This window comes from Danio rerio, chromosome 17 (genome assembly GCF_049306965.1).
Source record: "Danio rerio strain Tuebingen ecotype United States chromosome 17, GRCz12tu, whole genome shotgun sequence".
Taxonomy (NCBI): Eukaryota; Metazoa; Chordata; class Actinopteri; order Cypriniformes; family Danionidae; genus Danio; species Danio rerio.
This window is the reverse complement of record NC_133192.1, coordinates 40,133,478-40,156,187: the sequence shown is the minus strand read 5'-3', so window position 1 is coordinate 40,156,187 and position 22,710 is coordinate 40,133,478. Positions and strand designations below refer to the sequence as shown.

The window sequence follows — 22,710 nt, the reverse complement described above, 5'->3', positions numbered from 1 at the left end:
TGCAAGTCTGAGATATGTAGTCTCAGCTTACATATGCAAGACTGCATCCAGATACTATTGGGTCTGGTAAATTAACAACAAATTCTCTTTTTCTGAAGGATTTTTTTTACTATGCTTTTAAGTACCTTATATGTTTTCAGTACTTTGTATAGGCTTAGCATGTTTTTTTTTTTTACAATTACATTACATAAAAAATGAACCATGGTATTATTACTACAGATAACACAAAACAAAATTATATAGTTACACTCTTGTAACCACAAATCATTGTTTTGCTTTGCTAACTGTAGTTTAATCATGGCGTTGGTAGTAAAACAAATACATATGCAAATGGAAAATTCAGCAAAAACAAAACAGTTACCGCACTTTGATTAATTTATGTAAAGCTGTATCAAACCCCTTGAAGCTATTAATATGATACGCTGATATTAAAACACTTGAAACACGCTCGCATTACATCTAACTTTTACCTTAATAACAGTAAAATATACATGTTGACAAACTATAACAAGCACAGTATAACTATAGCACAATAACACACAGTGTTTGTATATATATTCAGCATTTGTGTAATTACAATGTAACAAAGACACTTTGTTACAAATACATACCAATCTATACATTTTATAGCCCTTTCTGTGTCAAACATTAAGAATTTTAAAGGTTATTACCAATTACCCAAATAAATTTTGGGTTAAATAGGGATATTTATTTATTTATTTATTTATTTATTCAGTTATATATTTTACAACTCAGCCTTCGGGTTTTTGCATATTTCACCCAACATTGAGTTGAAGCAGTCCATCATTTTCACAGTACCAGCGTTTTCTGTGTAGCCATGCGGTTAATATTATTAACTATACTTAACCTTTCTATATGGTCAGTGTAACAAAGCGTAGTTTGTTTTGAGTGATGATGACATTGCTCTCCTTGTTAATCACTTCCCCTGTCAATCAAAGTAGCATCAGATTGTGGTCAAAAACGTGACCTCTAAGACACATTGAAGGGTTTTGACACTGGTTCAGTATCTATCATATTCAGCGTCGGCCGTTTCACTCTTTAGGCGATATTGTCAGACGGCGCTCACCACTCCAAGTTTTTCTACCAGGGAGCGTTTTGAAAGGCAGGCTGCCCGTTTATAGCAATACCGACTGTCAAACAATAGTGTAAGGGCAATAGGGATGGGAAGCTGCTCACAATGGTGCTCTTTTCTGTCCCGAGAAAGTGTGGGAAAATCTCCCTCGTCTATTCATACATTTTTTCTTCTTTTTTTCCATATAATGAGGAGACTGATGAACGCAACAACTAAGAAAAAGAACAATTGCCATCAGTGACAAAGCACAAGTGCTCGGTGCTGAACCCTGTAATGTCTTCTGGAAGGGTTAATCATTTTAGGAAGGGTTTTGGAGACAAACCTTTCAGCTCCAGTCCTTTCTGTGGCGCTCTTTAATTCCTGCAGTGGGAAGAGAACTGTAACACTTGACATCCTCTTGCACTCACTGCTGTTTGAGCATATTCCCACGCAGCGGGACGCATGAGGAGGAGAAGAGGCTTGGGTTGGCAGCTTAGATAATCCAGGCCTTTAGTGGATGATATTTTAGACATTACTTGCCAATGTGTTTACTGTACATAGGTGTAAAAGCTGATTGTAATTGTTGTGTGGGTGGCTATGGAAAATTGCCTGCTATATGACACTTCTGGACATTTTTCAAAAATGTCTTTTATTATTATTATTATTATTATTATTATTATTATTATTATTATTATTATTATGTATACACGATTATCATTAATAATAATAATTAGTATATCAATTAGCATGCAAATATACATATGGTTGAGGTCAAAATTATTAGCCCTCTTGTGGATAATTTTTCAAATATTTCCCAAATTATGTTTAACCGAGCAAGGATTTTTTCATAGTAATTCCTATAATATTTTTTTCTTCTGGAGAAAGTCTTATTTGTTTTATTTCAGCTAAAATAAAAGCAGTTTTCATTTAAAAAAAAAAAAAATCACTTTAATATGATTTGCCTAATTACCCTAACCTGCCCAGTTAAACTAGTTTAGACTTTAAACTGCATTTTAAGCTAAGAAGTTTCCTGAATGTTATGGATCGTCATCATGGCAAAGATAAATTAAATCAGTAATTAGAATTTAGTTATTAAGGCTATTATGCTTAGAAATGTGTTGAAAAAAATCTTCTTTACAAATTGTTGGTGGGGGGGTGGTAGGTGAGTGGAATATATATGTATATATTGATAACTGTTATGATAACTGTTTTTAATATATTCTTGTGTACTTCATTCCTACGGCAATGCTAATTCTTCAGCATTATTTCTCCATTTGTCAAAAATGTCCTTCAGAAATTTTACTGAGGTGATTTGGGGTTTAAAAACACTTCTTATTGCATTACATTAATATCAGAGTTGACTGCATTTTACTGCTGTTTTACTGAAACAATGCTATACAGTGATCAGTATATGTAAGTGCACCCCTCATAAATCTATCTTTTAAATTTATATTTTTAATATGATGCTATACAATATTATATTTGTGCATTTACATTAGATTAGTCAGTACTGGAGCCAAATCTGGAGCTTATCCAACAAAATAACTTACGATAACGGTCCAAAAACTTGTACACCCAAAATGTATAAGTTATAGAAAAATATTAAATTAAAAAATGGAAAAATTGAGTTGCAATTTTGTTGGTTTTATTTAGTTTGAAATATTTTGCTTGAATTTAATTGTATAATATTTCTATTTGTAAGTATGTTTAGTGACTAAAATGTTATTTGAATAAATATATCTGTTTAATAAACTAAGGCAACGTAGTGGCGCAGTAGGTAGTGTTGTCGCCTCACAGCAAGAAGGTCGCTGGTTCGAACCTCGGCTCAGATGTTTCTGTGAGGAGTTTGCATGTTCTCCCTGCGTTTGCATGGGTTTCCTCCGGGTGCTCCGGTTTCCCCCACACCCCAAAGACATGCAGTACAGGTGAATTGGGTAGGCTAAATTTTCCATAGTGTTTGAGGGTGTGTGTGTGTGTGTGTGTGTGTGTGTGTGATTGTGTGTGTGTGTGTGTGTGTGTGTGTGTGTGTGTGTGTGTGAGTGTGAAGATGTTTCCCAGAGATGGGTTGGGTTGGGCATCTGCTGCGGAAAAACCTGCTGGATAAGTTGGCGGTTCATTCCGCTGTGGCAACCCCGAATTAATAAAGGGACTAAGCCGACAAGGAAATGAATGAATGAATGAATGTTTAATAAACCTGCTTTGTTTAAATTCACCAAAATAAATTGTCTATATTCACTGAGAAATGGATAAAAATATTAGTTTTAAAATGGGCTGTACTCAATAATGCTGAGCACTGTATATGTTTTGGAAATTCTAACAAACAGCATTTATTAATTAAAACAGAAATAGTTTATAACTTTAAAAATTTTCACTTTTGATCAATTTAGTACACTCTTGCTGAATAAAACTGTATAAAACATGACACCTAAATTAATAGTTAGATTTATTACATTGAAACTATCAAACATGTGTTGGTATTGCTGACAGGTGGGGTTAAATGAGGATAGTGGCACAGTATGAAATATTTAAAATGACAAATATTTTGCCTTTAGTTTCTTGCACTCCAGAGTTTTAAATCTGTTAGTTTTTAAAGTCTGTTTAACTTTATTCATACTTAAACTTTACATTTGCAGTTTACTTTGCAATTCTCTCATGCGTTTTACTATTTTGTTGTTTAACTTACATAATGTAGACCTGACCTGTTGCAGCTGGAAGGGCATCCACTGTGTAAAAGATATGGTTGAATAGTTGGCGGTTCATACCGCTGGGTTCAGAACCCCTGATAAATAAGAGACTAAGCTGTAGAAAAATGAATGAACGATAAGACTCGGCAAAACAACATATTAAAATCAAAAATAAAATAAAAGATGTAATCAAAAACAGAAACTGTGGTACAAAATGCACAATTATGGTTACACTAATATAATTCATTTTAGTATGGATGTAATAATTGTTTGCCTTTATTTTTGCAGAAGAAAATTTATTCCAGATGTCTTCAAACAGAAACAAAAGCAATGTTAAAGTGTAAATAAAATCGGAAAACTAACCACTGGAGGGGAACATGCTCCAATACATGAGAACAACAACATCAAATAGTTGAATAGGATTTATTAAATTGTGTTACTTCGATATTTATTTTAAGAATTATTATATATATATATTATTTCTGAAACATTGTTAAAATAATTTTTTTGGTTGGATTTCTCCTACAATCATAATTATTGCGCTAAAAAAATGTTTGCTGTTTGCTCAAACTACTCATTTTAAATGAGCTCAAACAACACAATTCTTTAGTTTTTTTTGGGACAACTTAATTGTTTTATGTTCAATCCATTTACATTTGTAAAAACAAATGTTAACTTGATCCCTTCATGTTGTCCCAATTCAAATTGGTTGTGTAGAACCCAGCATGTTTTGTGTGTGTAGTTTGTCAGCAAATAGATCTTTTTGTCAGAAATCAGTATTGTAAACTATTATTGTAATAAACAGTATTGTAGTACTCTCAAAAAAAGAAAAAAAAACTCATCGAATGAACTCAATTTAAATAAGGGCAGGATTTCCATCTAATAAATTTGTTTATTCTTTCATTAATTTTCTTTTCAGTTTAGTCCCTTTATTAATCTGGCATCACCACTGCGGAATGAACCGCCAACTAATCCAGCGTATGTTTTACGCAGCAGATGCCCTTCTAGCTGCAACCCATCACTAGGATACCACTTATTTACTCGCATACACTAAGGACCATTTAGCTTAATCAATTCACCTATACCACTTATCTTTGGACGTTTTGGGGAAACCGGAGCACCCGAAGGAAACCCACATGAACAAGGGGAGTACATGCAAACTCCGCACAGAAATGCCAACTGACCAAGCTGAGGCTCGAACCAGCAGCCATCTTGCTGTGAGACGATTGTGCTACCCACTGCGTCACCGTGATGCCTGGTAATATCATGCGAGTCTATTATCGTGTCGTACATTTCGAAGTCTCTTAGTTTTATGTGAAGTTATCCTAAATGAACTAAAAGAGTAATTTTTAAGCATTTCATGAGTTACATATACAGTTGATTGAGACTGATCTCAGAACTAATTATAGGACATTTATTGCTCACCGAGCAAAGCAACATACTGCATTTCTTTCTAATTAAGCAGCCAACACCTAAAGCATGTGTGCTTTTGCAAGGTGGTAATCTCAAAACTCAAAGCATTACATGAAACTCTTCTAAACCTTCAAACTAAAGTAAAGATTAAAAAGTCTTTCCTTTAACATATTAAATTATATATATATAAACCTAAGATTACTTTTATTGTCAACATTTCCCCTCTTTTAATTCAATCCCACAGTAAGCATGCTGTGAACTACAAATCCTCTATACAATGTGTCACAAAAGTGAGTACACCCCGCCCATTTCTGCAAATATTTCTTTATATGTTTTCATAGGCCAACACTGCGGAAATGACTCTTTGACACTTTGAAAAGTAGTCAGTGTAAAGTGTGTATAGCAGTGTAAATGTATTGTCCTCTCAAAATAACTACAAATACAGCCAATAATAGCTGAACCCCTGGCAACAAAAGTGAGTACACCCCTTAGTGAAAATGTGAAATGTCAATATTTTGTCTGGCCACCATTATTTTCCAGCATGGTTTTAATTGTCTTGGGCATGGAGTTGACCAGAGCTACACAGGTTGCCACTGAAATTCTCTTCCACTCCTCCATCACAACATCATGGAGGTGGTGGACATTTGACACCTTGTGCTTCTCCACCTTCCTTTTCAAGATGCCCCAGAGGTGTTCTATGGGGTTTATGTCTGGAGACATGCTTGGCCAGTCCATCCACCTTTACCCTCAGCCTCTTTAGCAAGCCAGTGGTCATCCTGGAGGTGTGTTTGGGGTCATTATCATGCTGGAACACTGCTCTGCAGTCCAGTTTCCTGAGGGAACTGCTTCAGTATGTCACAGTACATGTTTGAATTCATGTTTCCCTCAATGAAATGTAGCTCCCCAATGCCAGCAGCATGCATGCAGCCCCAGATCATGACACTCCCACCATCATGTTTACTGGTAGACAAGACACACTTGTCTTTGTACTCCTCACCGTCTTAGACCACAGGACATGGTTCCAGTAATCCTGGTCCTTCGTTTGCATGTCTGGCGCAAATTGTTTGCAAGCTTTCTTGCATCATCTTTAGAAGAAGCTTCCTTCTAGGACCACAACCATGCAGACTAATTTGATGCAGTGTGCGGCATACAGACTGACAGGCTGACCTCCCATATCTTCAATCTCTGCAGCAATGCTGGAAGTATTCATCCTTCATCCTGTTTTTTAAGGACAATCTTTGGATGTGACAGTGAGAACGTGCACTCTGCTTCTTTGACCGGCCATAGCGAGGCACTGAATGGTCTTGGCCACTGTGCTGCAGCACAGTTTCAGAGTGTTGGCTGTTGTCTTATAGCCTAGGCCATCTTTGTGTAAGGCAATTTGTTTTTCAGGTCTTCTGAGAGTTGTTTGCTATGAGGTGCCATGTTGAACTTTCAGTGGCCTGGTTGAGAGAGTGGAAGAGCTTTTATACCAAATTTAACTCACCTGCTATCTGTGGATACCCAAGACAGTGCAACACTTATGAGTTACATGACACAGGGGAAGAAAAATGACTAATTGTGCTCAATTTTTACATTTTCACTAAGGGGTGTACTTACTTTTGTTGCCAGGGGTTCATCTATTTTTGCTGTATTTGTAGTTATTTTGAGAAGACAATACATTTACACTGCTATACACACTTTACACTGACTACTATTCATTGTGTCAAAGAGTAATTTCTGCAGTGTTGTCCTATGTAAAGATAAAAATAAATATTTGCAGAAATGGGAGGGGTGTACTCACTTTTGTGACACATTGTATAAAAATCTGGTAGTTGGACCAGCACAGTACCTTCATGTTGTCTGAACACAAAACACGTAAGTGAACCTAATGGCTTACAAATTTAAGTGGACTGAACATAAAAAAAATAAACTGGCCAAAGAAATTACAAGAATTGTGTTGTTTCAGCTCTTAAACAGGTAGTTTGAACAAGAAGCAGTAATCATGTTTTTAAGTGTAGTTTCTGTAAACAACTGTAAAATTAATGATAGTCAGTATTTTTTATCAGTTTCAATCAATCAATCAATCAATCAATCAATCAATCAATCAATCAATCAATCAATCAATCAATGTCACAGTTGAATGTACAGTATATTTACTAATAATAATACAGTTTTTTATTACTCTTGTTTTAATGAAACCCATTTTCATCATTGACCCACATGTTGGTAATATTATTATAATCTATATTACTGTATAAACAAGTTTCCTAACTGTAGACCTATTCATAAACTGATCAGCAGGAGACTTTTCTTTATCTTTACCCTTTATTTCTAATGATACTTTATCATAAATCATGGACCAAAACATTCGCTCTCAAAAGCACTCAGAAATGACATTTGTTGAGATTCAAGCGCTTTACAAGCATACAATTCTTATACATTCTCCATCTGAATGATTGTGTTGGGGTATTCAAAAAGGAAAGTGGCCTTTTTAAGTCTCATTTACACTGGAAAAACATGAAAAATTATCCAAACAGGATCACATCAATTTGTGTGATTGTCGAAGGGCAGCTTAGAACAGAAGTTACACAATCTGTTTTATTCTGCAACTCTGAGCAAGAAACATGCAAGATCAGATCTAACGTTATTGTTTCATATTTTCCCATATATCTCCTAGTTAAAATACCTTTTCTTTGCATCTACTTTCTTTCCCTCTGTTTTACAGCAAGTAAAGGAGTGTTTGGAAAAATCCCTCACAAGGTCTATGGGGAGTGTGAAAGAACCTGAAAGCGAGAGGGAGTGTGCAATTCAATTTAGAAATATCCAAGACATGGCTAATATGCTATAGTGACCTTTCATCTATATCTGCTGTACAAATAGTTTTTGAAATGATCAGATTTTGCTAGAAAAATGCAACCTTGTCTAACATGTTTTCATTTCTTCAAAAGCAACTTTTAGATATATTACACAAACCACATTGTCCAATCTGAAAGAATCTGTGTATTCATGTTGCGTCTATATTTTTTTTATTTGTGTACGTTTCCTAAGGTTTATGTAAGGGCAGCACGATATTGAAAAAATCTGACGTTGTGATATTTTGTTTTGTTATATACATACAGTTGAAGTGAAAAATTATTAGTCCCCTTTTATTTATTTATTCTTTTTTTAAAATATTTCTTAAATTATGTTTAGCAGAGCAAAGAAATTTTTACAGTATGTCTGATAATATTTTTTTCTTCTGGAGAAAGTCTTATTTGTTTTATTTTGACTAGAATTTTTTATATTTTAAAAATCATTTTGAGGTAAAACTTATTAGCCCTTTTAAGCTATTTTATTTTTTAATTTTTTTGATTACAGAACAAACTATCGTTATACAATAACTTGCCTAATTACCCTAACCTGCCTAGTAAACCTAAATAACCCAGTTAAACCTTTAAATGTCACTTTAAGCTGTATAGAAGTGTCTTAAAAATATCTAGTAAAATATTATTTACTGTCATTATGGCAAAAATAAAAGAAATCAGTCATTACAAATGAGTTATTAAAACTATTATGTTCAGAAATGTGTTGAAATAAATCTTCTCTCCGTTAAACAGAAATTGGGGAAAAAAATAAACAAGGGGGCTAATAATTCAGGGGGGCTATGTAGAATATAATTTCAGCAGATGATTTGAAAAGCTCTATTCTGAAAGATTTCATTTGTTCAGATCCACTGAAATTATGAAGCCATTTTCCATGTGGTGCATCTGCATAAAATATAAAAAATAACAAGCATATACAACAATGACAAAGCAAAAATTAAAAGTTAAATAACCATCGCTTTATGGTTTTCTGGGGACTTCAAAAGTGTCGAAATATACAAATTTTACAATTAAACGTAAAATAACATGGTCATCATTGTATAAATAATATTTAATAATATCTTTATCAAAATGGCATAGTGGCTCAGTGGTTAGCACTGTCGCCTCACAGCAAGAAGGTCGCTGGATCGAGTCCCGGCTAGGCCAGTTGGCATTTCTGTGATGCGTGTGAATGTTCTCCCTGTGTTGGCATGAGTTTCCTCCAGGTGCTCCGGTTTCCCTCACGGTCCAAACACATGCGCTATAGTTGAATTGAATAAACTAAATTGGCCGTAGTGTATAAGTGTGTGTGAATGTGAGAGTGTATGGGTGTTTCCCAGTACTGGGTTGCAGCTGGACAGGCATCCGCTGCATAAAACATATGCCAAAATAGTTTGCGGTTTATTCTGCTGTGGCATTCCCTAATAAATAAGGGACTAAGTCGAAGGAAAATGTATAAATAAATGAATTAAATAATCAAATTCTGTGACGTGACAATTCCGGATACACACATTGCAATGTCGATTCTCAAACAATATTTTGTACAGCCCTAGTGTATGTACAGTGTATCTAAAAGAATGTGTAATGTGAAATTAACAATACTAATAAATATCAAGAACTTCTTGCCGGCAAAAACATGGTGGTTAAACAATAATGGAAAAGTGTACTGCACTGTGCTCCATGTGAATGATTTTTGCTCTAAGTAGCCTTCTAAGATTGTTTTTAGTGTTTGAACTGAATCAAGACATTTCACTTATGCAGTTGTCAGAAGCTTTTATCCAAATAAACTTAAACTGCATTCATGGTATAGATTTAATTAGTTCTTATGTATCAAACTCATCTTGGCGTTGCTGCACCTTTGTTTCGTGTTAAAGCTACACAAAAGAGGATGAAAATAATGGAAGTGTATATGATAGTCAAATTTCTTAAAAGATTTAGGCAAATGACTTTTGACAAATCATTTTTTTTAATTTAACTGAATGGAAATGATGGCAAAAGGGAGTCTATTACGTGTTTTTTGGTTAATCTGAAGGGTGTTTATGCTACACTTTTTTGTAACATTCTAAACCATAAAGTGAGTGTAGAAACCAAAGGTTAAATAAGTTTAAAGCTAAAAGTGAATTAAATGATCATCCTCACTTTAATCCCCTGAAAATCTGGTTATTTTTGATTTCAAATTATGGTTTTCAGATTTTAACTTATTTTAAATCAGTTTTTTTTTTAATTGATACAAAACTTGTTAAAGGCTTTACCAGTCACCAAGTGAACAATCAGAATCAAGCAATGAACAAAGAAATCAAACAATTAGACACAATTCTCAAAAGTGTTTATTGGTCCTGACAAAAAAATGTCAAATATTCCTCACAGTCAAAAATGGCTGCATTGTAATAAAATGGTAAAATGCATTTTATATAAAATTTGAAACTAATAATATTGTACATTATTTACTTATTAATCTTATTTGCTTTAAATTTTTGGTTGTTGTTCAAAACGGGAAATTTCAAAGCTCAAAAAAAAAAAATCTAATTAATCAATCAGTACACAACAGCACCGCTTTTCCACTTAAATTTGGAACTCTATCTTGAGTTGAATTGGTTGTGCTAAATGTTGCTTACAAACCTGTGTTTTTGGACTGCTATAGGAACCTATAAGAACATTTTTTTCTAGTCTACTTCAAACATCCACTCTACGTTATGAAAAACAGCAGGATTCTGTATGTGGTGAAGATAACCCTTTTGTGCTATCAGTTTTGAATTTAAAAAATTGTCTTGAAGCCAGCACACACACACACACACACACACACACACACACACACACACACACACACACACACACACACACACACACACACACACACACACACACACACACACACACACACACAATTATAGCCAACATTACAATTATTCTTTTACAAATGAAAGTCAACTGTACTTTTTGAGAGTTCATTTGAAAATCCATCTAATAGCATTGTGTCTTTTATTGTTTTTTATAATCAAAAACTAATCTAACATATTTTCTCATCTACTTCAAACACACTGAAAAATTGTTGCTCCTACAATTTTCCCATCAAAATGAAAGAAAAACAAAAGCCTTAATGCGATTTTCCTCTCTTGTGCGATGAGTTGATTTTGTAGAAGCTGCATTGTCTTGAAGTCAGCACATGGACAATTAGCAAACATTACAATTATTTCTTACTAATGAAAGTCAACTGTACTTTTTAAGAGTTTAATTGAAAATCCATCTAATACGCTTGTGCGTTTTATTGCTCCTGCAGCCTCGCTAAGTTTTCTCGCTCCTTGTCTCATGATTCCCCCTCTGCCATTGCTCACAGGAACCTGCACCTGTCACCTGGGGGCCCCTGCCTGCACTCAGGATCAATTTACATAACCTCATTTAGCAGTTCACAAATCAGAGCCATTAAGAGCTGCTAACAGGAACCAAGGGTTCTAATTTAGCCTGCCTTTCACAGTGGGAAAATTGGGCAGCTCAGGCCTACAAATAAAGACTCAGGTCTTGGCTTTGATTGTTGATTGTGATGGTAAATGTGCGGATGATTAGAGCAGATTTTCCCCTTTATTGATTTTCTGCCAAAACACAGCATGCTACGGTCCTGCACTAGGAAGCTAACTCAGATTGGGAATGGGGGGGGGCAAAAGCTTGAAAACGGGGGCAGGGGTCTGTGCGATCACGTGGCAAAAAGTCTTTGCGCACCACTGCAATACGCTATATGAAACGGCAAGATGCTTGTGAAAGAGCCGTTAATGAGAAGCTTAAAATATTAAGTTGCATGCTTCCCCAGGTGACCATTCATTGCGCATAAAAAGAGCAACATCAACATGAGCAGCTAGTGAATGGTGCTGTGTTTCCCTCTCTGGCAAGACTGAAACAATATAAATGAAGTAGCAAATAATATCAAGTGGAACATGTTGGGCATTATGGGATATTACCATAATGTTTTATTAGCCACACTGTACAGCATTAGAAAGCTATTCACGCCATCGTAAAGTGCGGATGCTTGATTTTGTTCTTATGAATTAAATCTCTGTTAAAAAGGGAAATGTAGTACAGTAAGCCTAGAAAGCCATTGAAATTAAACTGGTTATAAGTTTTTTTTTTCTGTAATTTGTCTGATTAGACTTTCAGTTAAAGGATCGGATGGATATTCACTGTAAAAATGACGAGTTGTTCCCAAGACAAATTTGGGCAAAGTATAGACAAACACAAAAATTAAAGGTGAAATTGGCATATTGAGAGATTTTAGCATTTTTGACCCACCATAAATGTATAAGACATTGAATAAAACTGATGTTCTTTTTTTCACATAGTGAACAGTCAATATAGGGTCCAGTGTTGTTTTAAACTGTAGCTTTTTATTGTATTGGAGTAGGATTGTCGCAATACCATTAATTTATGTTACGATACTATACCAGCTGAAGTATCATGATACCAAGTAGCATTGCAATACTGTAATCCATAACTCAAACTTGAAAATTGTCAGAAATACTATATTTTAGATGTTATAATAGGCCTTGAATTGAATTAATAATTCCCTTATTATTGAAAAAAAGTGTGTTTGCACATCACTTCACCTGAAATGTATTTGTTCTTTTTGTTTATTTTGTAGATAACTGACCAACAAAAATGCATTAAATAAAGATACAAATTATATCAAACAAAATTAGTTACAAAACAGCATTTTTTTCCAACCAAATGAGGCTTTATAAAGTGGTCAAAATTGTTTCAGCTTTCTGTATCTATTGTTATTGTTTTTTTTCCAGTCTTATCTGGTAAGAAACCAAAGTAATTAAAATTTTCACTTTGTGGGTCTCTTTTTAAGAGATTGTCGCGGTTGTTGTAGCTACTCTAAATCATATTGACAGGAGCAGAAATTAATTGATTCAGAGTCGAACATAAATCGTGCAATATTCTACCATAAAAGGCACAAATTTTGCACAGGCTCCCTTTAAAATAAAACGGTCTATTGTTGCACAGTGTGAGCATTTTATTGACTTTTCCAAATCTACAATGGTAACGCCAGTATTTTAGAGCCATTATATCACAATACTACCTTAGTACACGTAAACCGTGCAGCTTTATATGAAAGTAATATATTATTTCTGTAATAATATTGAGCTTTGAATTTTTTTTTCAAATTGTTAGTAAATTTCTTTTTATTAATTATCGACAAAATTATAGACATTTCTCTAAAAAGATAATAAATAATCTTGAAACCTGTTTTTCTATAGTGTACAATTACATTTCTTCAAATATCTGGTTTAGTGTATCAAAGTAGTCTAAAATTTTAGTAAATTATAGCAAAATCCATTTTCTACAAATAAATCACTAAATTAAGAAAATTCATTGCAAATGTCCATCTTATCTGACATTTTTGTGACTGAGTATCCTAAAAGCGGGATAGACTGAAATAAAAGGAAATATCCCGAACACTCAGCGTACTTATGAGCAGATTCATGCACATCTATGATATCTATGCTCTTTTCTATTTCCGCCTGATTGAAGTCATTCTAATTCATAAATGCATTTTGTTGCCACCATGAATCCACCCCATGCAGACTTTTTTTTTCCTGGAAAGAACAGCCGTGCAATCATGTGGATGATTTTAGCTTTAACCCCTTTCATTTACCATTCATCAGATAAACTTCAGCGTGTCACTATACATAGCTCAAGTCAAGTATGCTTACTCAAAATGGCTCTCAATCGGCAGTCGATTTGGCAAAGATCTTCTTATAATATGAAAGAGCTGATTCAAACTTACACGTGTTCACTGCCAAACTGGTGTATCTGAAGGTGTCTGAAGTGTTTGTTGTCTTGCGGGCAGAGGAACTTCATTAGCCGAGTCAGGGAGCCTTTTCCATTCCTTGTTTTGGATACATATTTAAGCTGCATGTGGTTTGGTGCCACGGGTAGATGCCATGCCAGCAGTGTGTTGCAGAAATGAAAAAGCAGTGTCATCTTCAATCATGACTGATGATGAGAAAGAGATGTAGACGTAGATGTCTACTTTAACAGAGCACCCTTGTTTAAGGTGTTGAACAGTCTTCTATATGGCTGAAGATATATGCCAGGTGTTTTTATAAGGGAAGCATTTAAGTTTTTTTTTAAGTGATAGAAAATATTTGCTTTTGCCATTCATTTAAAATCCTCAACAAAAAAAAAAATTATAAGAATAATAAATAAATAAAATCACACACTTTTGAAAAAGATACATTGTTGGCCTGGCATACATGATGATAATATTCTTTGTCTTTTTTTAGGATCCCTGTAAAAAATAGTAGTTTCTTAATTTTAGTTGATTCAAATAATTGCTCTCTTCATTTCAACATACATTAAACTGGCTTAACACATCAAGTTGAATATGTAAAACAAGTTGAAAGATGATGAAAGTAACGTAAAAATAAATGTTCACGCTTAAAATATAGGTTTTTATTTGCATTGATTCCATTAATACCATTTAATATTGGTTCTTATGATTAAAAATGTGATTTATTAAAATGGTCTTTGCACAAAAATAAATTACTTTTTTACTTTGTTTTACATTCTGTAAAATCGCCATATACCCTAAAATGTACTGCATAATTTATAACATTATAGAGTTATTTTTATTTAAATGTAAAGCTTGCGATAATAAGCTGTGATGAGACAAAATAAAAATAAAGAGACCATGTTCTAGACCAGAGATGTCCAAACTAGGGCCTGTGGGCCAAAGTTGGCTCATGGTAACCTTTGATTTGGCCCTATATCTGAGAAAAGAGAGAGAGAGGAGAATGGGGATGGTTTAGATATTGTCTTTTCAAATTTAATGTAACCTTTTATTTGTTTGTTTTATTGTTAAGCCACAAAAAGCTAACTAAAATTAAATGTTTCAATTAAATGGTGTAGTTTAGTTTAAAATGTAGATTAAATGTGAAATGTAAATCGCTTGACGGGTAGAGGACAATGCAGAGACTTTAGTAAGCAAATCAAGGCAAAGGCAGCTTCTGCTTGAGCAGTATTCAGAATTGAACTCCACTGTGTTATAAAGTTATAGTGCATTTGGTAATACGATTTAAAGTTTTTTATTTATTTTTTTTAATATTATGAAATAGATTAGGAAATTATCCGTGCAACTAATGTAAAATATTTTTATTTATCTTCGGCTCATGGCTCTAAATTATATTTGTTTTTGGCCCTTTAAATGAAAATGTTTGGGCACCCTCTATTTATATCTTATTTTGGGGTTTTCAGCTTAACCCTCCTAAAATTAATAAGACACGTTATTGAAAATCTCAATGTCGACTGTCGCCATTACGCTATAACGCATTATGCATTTATTCTATACCTTTGAAAATGATGGAGCAACAAACAACTGTTGTTGTCCCTGCGGCAGCATCCCGGATAAATTAGCTTTAATGAACATGTAATTGCTTGGAATAGACTGAGCGGACCCGATGCAAACAAGGTTTCTAATTGATTTGCATTTCTCTTTTTTGTGAGCAGCTCATTGTCCGAGCGCGCTATTGATCGGCTACTGTGTATCGCCCCGCATGTGTTTCCCTTCATTAACTGATAACAGGTTACTGATGACTCCCATCCCGGCTCTAATGTGGCTTAACGCCTACTTTGTTCCCGTGTCATGTCGGAGGGCAGCCCGGAATAATGAGTAAGTGGGTGGGCTGTGTTTGGGGCTATCTGCTGGGAGGCGTTCAGTCTGCCGGGTGCAAGGAGATCACTGGAGGGGTTAAAAAAGCAGCACCTTTTAGGTCTGGATTACTTAACTGCTGCACAGCGTGGGCCCGTCCTCAATTTTCACCAAAAACCTAAAGCGATAACCTGAGCTCTGTTTGTGATATGTGGAATTTTTTGAATTTTAGATTAACAGAATTATTTAAAAAAAAAAAAAAAAAAAAAAAAAAACAATGACCTGTGTAATGACATTAATTTAGGCTGTTTGACAAACACTTTTATTTAAAGCGACTTCAATGTAGCTATATTTTACCCAAAAATGACATTTAGGCCTATTCACATTTACTCTTTCTTAAGTGGTTCCAAACCTTATGCGTTTCTTTCTTCTGTTCTGCTGAAAATCTGTAGCCATTGACTTCCATAGTAGGAAATACAAATAGCCTATGGAAGTGAATAGTTACAGGTTTTGAATTATAAATATCTTCTTTTGAGTTCAAGTGTAAAAACAAACTCATCAATGTTTGAAACAAGTGAACGGTGGGGAAATCATAACAGACTTTTCGTTTTTTTCGCTGAACTATACCTTTATGGCTTTCTTTGGGAATTGAACCCACACTCATAATATTGCTCGTGCCATGCACTGGGGCTGTTTGATCATACAAGAAGTATTTATGAAGTCACCCTATAGGCACAGTCAAAATTTTGGGGTTGCTACGAATCAATACCATAGCACTCTACAAATACTGCGTTGTTTCGACCCAATGTAAAATAAAGACTCAAATATAGCTCAAAGCGTTTGGTTAAAAACAAATAAATATATAAAAATTGGGTTGGGTTTTTCCATATTTTACTCTAATATGCTATTTTAAACTAAAAGAATCCAGCATTTATAGAGCTATAGTTGTCAAATCGAGTGAAATTAGCTAACTGAGCATATTAATGAAAATCCCCCAACAAATGCAAGTTCGCTTGGAAGAGTGTTGGTGTTCCTCGTTTAGACTGGTAAAGCTCTGAATGTATGTGATTTGTATTGTGCACATAGCTTACCCCGGAAACTGAGCAACCAGTCACGGAAATTCTAATTCTCACAGACGTTTACCCTGATTTTCTTTTGCCATAGAATTGTAAATTGAGCATAGAAATGATAAATGATACGCCATACGTGCAATTGGCTGCGTAATACAATGGTCACACAACGGCGAGCCGCTGGGCTCACAGAGAGAATTGCATGTTAGCTAATTGTTAATTTGGGCGACTCGCGCTGGCTAATTATGGCGGCACCGCCAAGCCATTTGCATGATGGACTTGCCACCTGCCTCGACGCATGACAGCCCGCAGCCTGGGCAAACTATATAATTACTGAACAGTGGTGGGGCAATTTTTGACTGCCGTCCCTTTGTGTGACATGAATTCTTCCTAATGACATATTTTATAAAGGGGCAAATAGCATCCCTCCTTCCGGTTCGGCAGAAAAAAGCAACCATCTCAACAGGTCTTAATGTTTAAGCCACCGCACTCCTGTCAGGGGAATTCTCCGCAGTTTTGCGTTTCAGGCTCCATGCTGCATTAGTCTGACAGAACAAACAGAACTCAATGGTTTGAAGTATTAGGTATATAGTTGTTTTTATTTCAATTTAAAGTTTGTGCATGGGTTACATTTGTCATTCGCAGCTATTTGAATGCAGTAAGACTAAAGTGAAACGGTCAGAAACCCCTATGTTGAAATTTGGATTTATGCTAAATGATTAGTTAAAACTCAATGGTACATTTGAGTGACACTAGGTCTTACGAAAAGAGGCACACTTTAACAAAGGGTTCTTGTTATAGTGTAACTACACTTTTTGTGATGATGAGTAATGCAATTGCTGTTAGTGTTAGGATGAGGTTTGGGGTTTGTTGAAACAACAGTTGTTACAACAGCAACAAAGAACACCATCTGACCAGTGTTTTCAATACCGAACAGCACAGACACCGAAAACGAGATAACATTGACCTTGAAATACACCCTAAATCAGGGGTGTCCAAACTCGGTCCTGGAGGGCCAGTGTCCTGCATATTTTAGTTCCAACCCCAACTGAATACACCTGAACCAGCTAATCCAACACAATCTCACGGCAATTCAAGCTCTTTCTAGGTGTACTAGAAACTTCCAGGCTGGCGTGTGAAAGAAAGTTGGAGCTAAACGGTACAAAACACCAGCCCTCCAGGACCGAGTTTGGACATCCCTGCCCTAAATAAAAATTGTGTCTCACTTAAAGTGATGTTTGTTGGTTTAACCTGGGCTTATTAATTGCGTAACAAAGTTCATTTTCCACACAAAACTTATTTTAGCTTCGACAATAGCATTTTCTGTGAGACAATGGCTTGCCTTGTCCTTTTATTAAACCTCATCATATGAAATTAATATGTGACAAATATTAAATTTCTCAAGTCGATTACTGTTACTCATTAACTAAAATTCTATTTTTATTTACTTATCTATATTGGTTGTTTGGTCCTAAAATGAGAGCTAGTGGATATTATATACTAATGGTTTAGATCTGCAATGTTATATTGATGTTTTTAAGTAGTTTTTGTTGTACCACGCTTAAGTAATCAGATGGTGTTTAAGTGACAAAAAGTTGATCAAAATAGCAGTGGGGTGAGGTGATTACATGTTATTTAGCGAGGGAGGAAGTGTTAACACGGTTAGTGATGGTTCGCTGATCACCAAAGGACTCCCGCTGGTACAGTACAAGACTGCGCTGGAGCGCCTCTTGTCTGCTCAGAATTTCATTATTGAGTCTTGACCCGCGCGCTGCCGCACGAGCCACGCGGACATTTCAGGACATTCAAATGTAATCTTAATTCACAGATTTTTGATAAGGCGTTAACCAATATTTTGAAGACGCGTTAGTAAACACATAAACACAAAAAAAAAAAAACGCACAGAAATATGTCAGTATTGCGTTTCAAGGGTTGATACACGCTGTGGTATCATATAATATCCTCAGTGATGCAATCAATAACTGAATTTGATGCTGTTAAGTTTAAACAACGAGGGTGTCCATATTTCTGGCAGCAGAGAATTAAAAAGTTACGAAATGTGAATAGTAGGCTATGGCTAGGCTAGGTTTATGACTACAGACATATAGCAGCCTACAAAACGCTGTCCTTAATAATGTGTTATAATACCAAAATAAACCAAATGCAAAAATGTTTGCATCTTTCTATCCGACAAGATGAATCGGGATAATGCTGCAGCTCATAATTTTACTTAGTGTAAATTTGACAATTTGAATTGTGCAATTTTAAAGACTTGGTCATTAAAGGAGTAATTTTCTTTGAGGAGAAACAAAAAACAGCAAAGCAATGGGAAGGTATGAAAATGCAGTTTTTGTTCATTGGATGGGAAAGGCTCCATTCACATAAGGCTGAATGCGCTGCATTTCACTGGTGCCACAATTACACTGAAAGGTCAAGTATTACTGCATCTTGTGTTCCGCGCTGCATGCTAAGTATTTCTCCTTGCAAATGACCCTCGTCTGCGTGCGCAGTACAATGGCCTCAAGAAGCAGATAAATGCAGGACAATTAAATATATTTTTGCTACTAGTTGACAATAAGATTTACTAAAGGAGGTGATTGCAGTTAATGTGTAATTGTGCCATTTGTCATGCACATAGATGAAGCTGGTCTAAGAATGAGGTGTTGGAAGCCGAAGACGAAAACGTTTTGCTCGCCTTAATTTCTATGCTTTTTCAATTCCCATTTGAGGTGTATTTAGATTAAACGCGCTGAGGTATACGTTTAAAATGTGGACTTATACCCAGGAAAGTTTCTGTTATTTTTAATCGTATTCTTAAAATGAGACCAACTATTATTAATAATAATTTCTATAATTTACTTATTAATAATACTTTCGTCTAACTTTTGACTTTTTATTACAGAATTATATTAAATTAATATTTTAATTCAACTGAATGTCTCGAGATTTCATACTTTCGCAGTTGCATATACTTTATCTCATTATATATGCGAGTTTGATAATTTATTTATTGTTATTTTTGCCATTTTGTATATGGGCTTCTTGATAACTCTCAAGACGGTTGCGGACTGTAAAGTGCACAATTAAATAACTGACTTAAAACTCCCTGCTTTTCAGCTACGCTTCTGTAATTTTATTTAAAAATAAAAAAATAAATGGAAATAATCTATTATTTCTTTAGTATTGTTACCCATGTATTCCGTGGGAACAAACTTCAGCACCCCGGACAGCTCCATACCAACTTACATAATGCAAACTAAAAACTATGTGGGCAACTCATTGCATAGCCTTACTTTTCGAAAGTGTGGTCAAGTTTGGTTTGGTGTGAACATGTTTAAAGTCAGAGGTGAGAATAAAAGAAGAGTCGCAGAGTAAAATATTATGACATGATTATTATTGTGAGATATGTGCAAGACATGTAGATATTAGTTTAAGACTTATTGGACGCTTATTACGCTGTACAGGAATACGGTGGTTCTGCAAGATAAAATCTCTATTAAAATCAGTTATTATCTGTTTGTTAAAAAATATTACACTTTTAAATGATCCAAAACACGTATGTTTTTTTTTTCTCTGCTGGACAATGCTCTTAAAGTCTATTTTAAAGTGAATTTTTTACTTTGAAAATGTAAAATATTGGCAAGTAATTGATATTTTGTCAAGATTACATGTGGTTTTGATAGACCTTGTATGGAGTTGCAAGAATTACCAACAATAGCCTATAAATAAAAAATAGAAAAAAAAAAACTGTAAATAAACCCTCGAGATACAGCGCTGAATAAAACAAAGAGCAAACCTCAGAAACCCTAACTCTAATATGATTGCGTTGGGATTGGGGTCTAATTTAGGGAGGTGACTGGGACCTTTGCACCCAAAGCATCGAGGACAGTCCGCAGTTGTGCAACGTGTGTTCAGTGAGAGTGATGAGAGCATACACGCTTCCAACAAGTCATTTTCAACAGCTACAAGCTCCACACAAAGACCACACACCGAGCCTCAGACATGTTAATGTAATCTGGAGTCTTTCAGAGAAGCTCTAACAAAACGAATCCCCGAAAACCTAATAGACTCTTTCGGCGCTGGTAGATTGCTGTGGAAAATGATTAAATTTGCACAACGGATAAAAGAGAAAATCTTACTTGCCTATAAAATGAACGTTTATTTAATGTATTTGGTTAATCAATTTATCCAGCCTTGATATAAAAGTATATTGCGGTTAATACAGCAGACATCATCAAACATTTGTTTAAATAGTCAAGGCCTTTAGCATTGCTGTGACGTGTAGCCTATATAAAAAATAATCAAAACCATATTTCGCTCCTTGTAATTTCAAATGACTATAAAACTGAAATCTTGTCAAACAGACTAACTTGAGAAACTGTTAAACCCGTGTACCTAATGTCATAGCAAAACTCTTTTTTGTATTTTGTTTTTAAAGTTGTGTGAAATTAAAAGCCTCACAATCACAAAACGGAATACAGACACTGCTTAGAGTTTTCGGTGGATGTTACATATAATTGAGTATCAGTACAAGTAAAAGAAGCATCTGTAGGCCTTCGAAAGTATAATTTCGGACATAATCGACGAAATGATCTGTTGATTTAACGACCCTTCACAGAAAAGAGCGCCATTACAATCAGTGAGTCATTAAAACGCGCGCCCCACTGCCCGCTTACTGGCGCGAGGTTTCACATAAAAACCTTCATCAGCCCAAGGTGTAGACTACTAAATGCACAGAGTTTTTATTTGCGATTAAAATGTGTAAAAAACGAGGCGATAAAACAACAGTGGTCTTTACGACCACTCGGCCTTACGGTTTATGGATGGATAATAACATCCAACCAGGCTCAACCACTGATAACACATTCAATCATGATAACATCTGAAACGGGTGCTTATGACATTTATTCGTACTATAGCCTAGTCATACTAAGTTTTGCCTGTATCAATAGTCAGAATAATCTAATGGCTGTTAGAGTAGCCTAAAATGTTAGAGCAAATGGTGAATAGTCACAATATGTTCACAAATAACTCTAAAAAATAAATAAGTTGTCTCGTTTAAGTTAACACGTTACTTTTAAATTACGTCTTAAGTGTAGACATAAGGATATTTTTTTCTGAATATATTTATTGTCTACTTGGCAACACTATTTAGTGTAAAAATGCTATAAAAGTAGCAAATCTTTTTTTTTTATGTAGCTTTGCAAGTTTTAAGTAAAACGATAAATACATGTGATGTCATCCTCTATAATTATAGTCCCCAAATCTGCACGTCTTATGCTTTCATAAACTGTGGCAAACATTTTTTTTCAAGTCTATCTCAGTAAAATAAATGGACAGATAAATAAATGGGAAAAGAAAGACAGAAATTCCGAGTAAATCATGAATTTTGTTTACATGCACGCGGCCTTTGCATGTCAGTCCACTAAAGATTTTTGCGTATAGCATTATATTTAATTCGGGGGCTATTTGTAATATATTTTGTTCTGTTCTTGCACTGATCAAAATGCGTAACAGAAATGTCACATGTGATTCGATAATTACTTTACGTCTCTCTGGAACCCACACACAGATACACACACAAAGAAGCACACGGCACACACTTTCAAATGTTCCAGCAGGCATCTCAATCTTACCTCAGCCCTCTGATGTTTACGGTCTTTATCAATACGTAAACACGGGGGCATTTGATTTTACCTCTGATCTCCACAAACACGGTATTGATGGACGGCGCTCTGATAAGTGTGTTTATTTCGTCTTGCTAAGTTATTTAGGAGAATAATGTTGTTTGAACAGCAATGTGATTGATAAGTTAGCTTTTAGGAGTGTTTGTTTGATGTGAGTTTCTCTCAAGGAGTGGAGACCTCACCTGCATTGACTCATTCCCTTATCACAAAGAAAACGCTCCAAAATAGATCTCAGGTTAAGTCAGATACATAAATAAATAAAAAGAATAACTCCATAAGCTAAAACTCATTTAATAGGGTAATGCCAAAATACAATTTGC

At 34.9% G+C, this 22,710-nt stretch overlaps 1 protein-coding gene across 2 annotated transcripts in view; it reads left to right on the top strand.

Moving 5' to 3' along the window:
- LOC141378433 (uncharacterized) overlaps positions 1-6,853 on the top strand; it is a 283,306-nt gene extending 276,453 nt beyond the window's left edge. For both annotated transcript variants that reach the window (XM_073927812.1, XM_073927811.1), the window contains one exon: positions 6,757-6,853. The gene's annotated coding sequence lies outside the window, so the exon portion shown is untranslated. The remainder of the gene's footprint in view (positions 1-6,756) is intronic.
- The last annotated feature ends 15,857 nt before the right edge of the window (positions 6,854-22,710 follow it).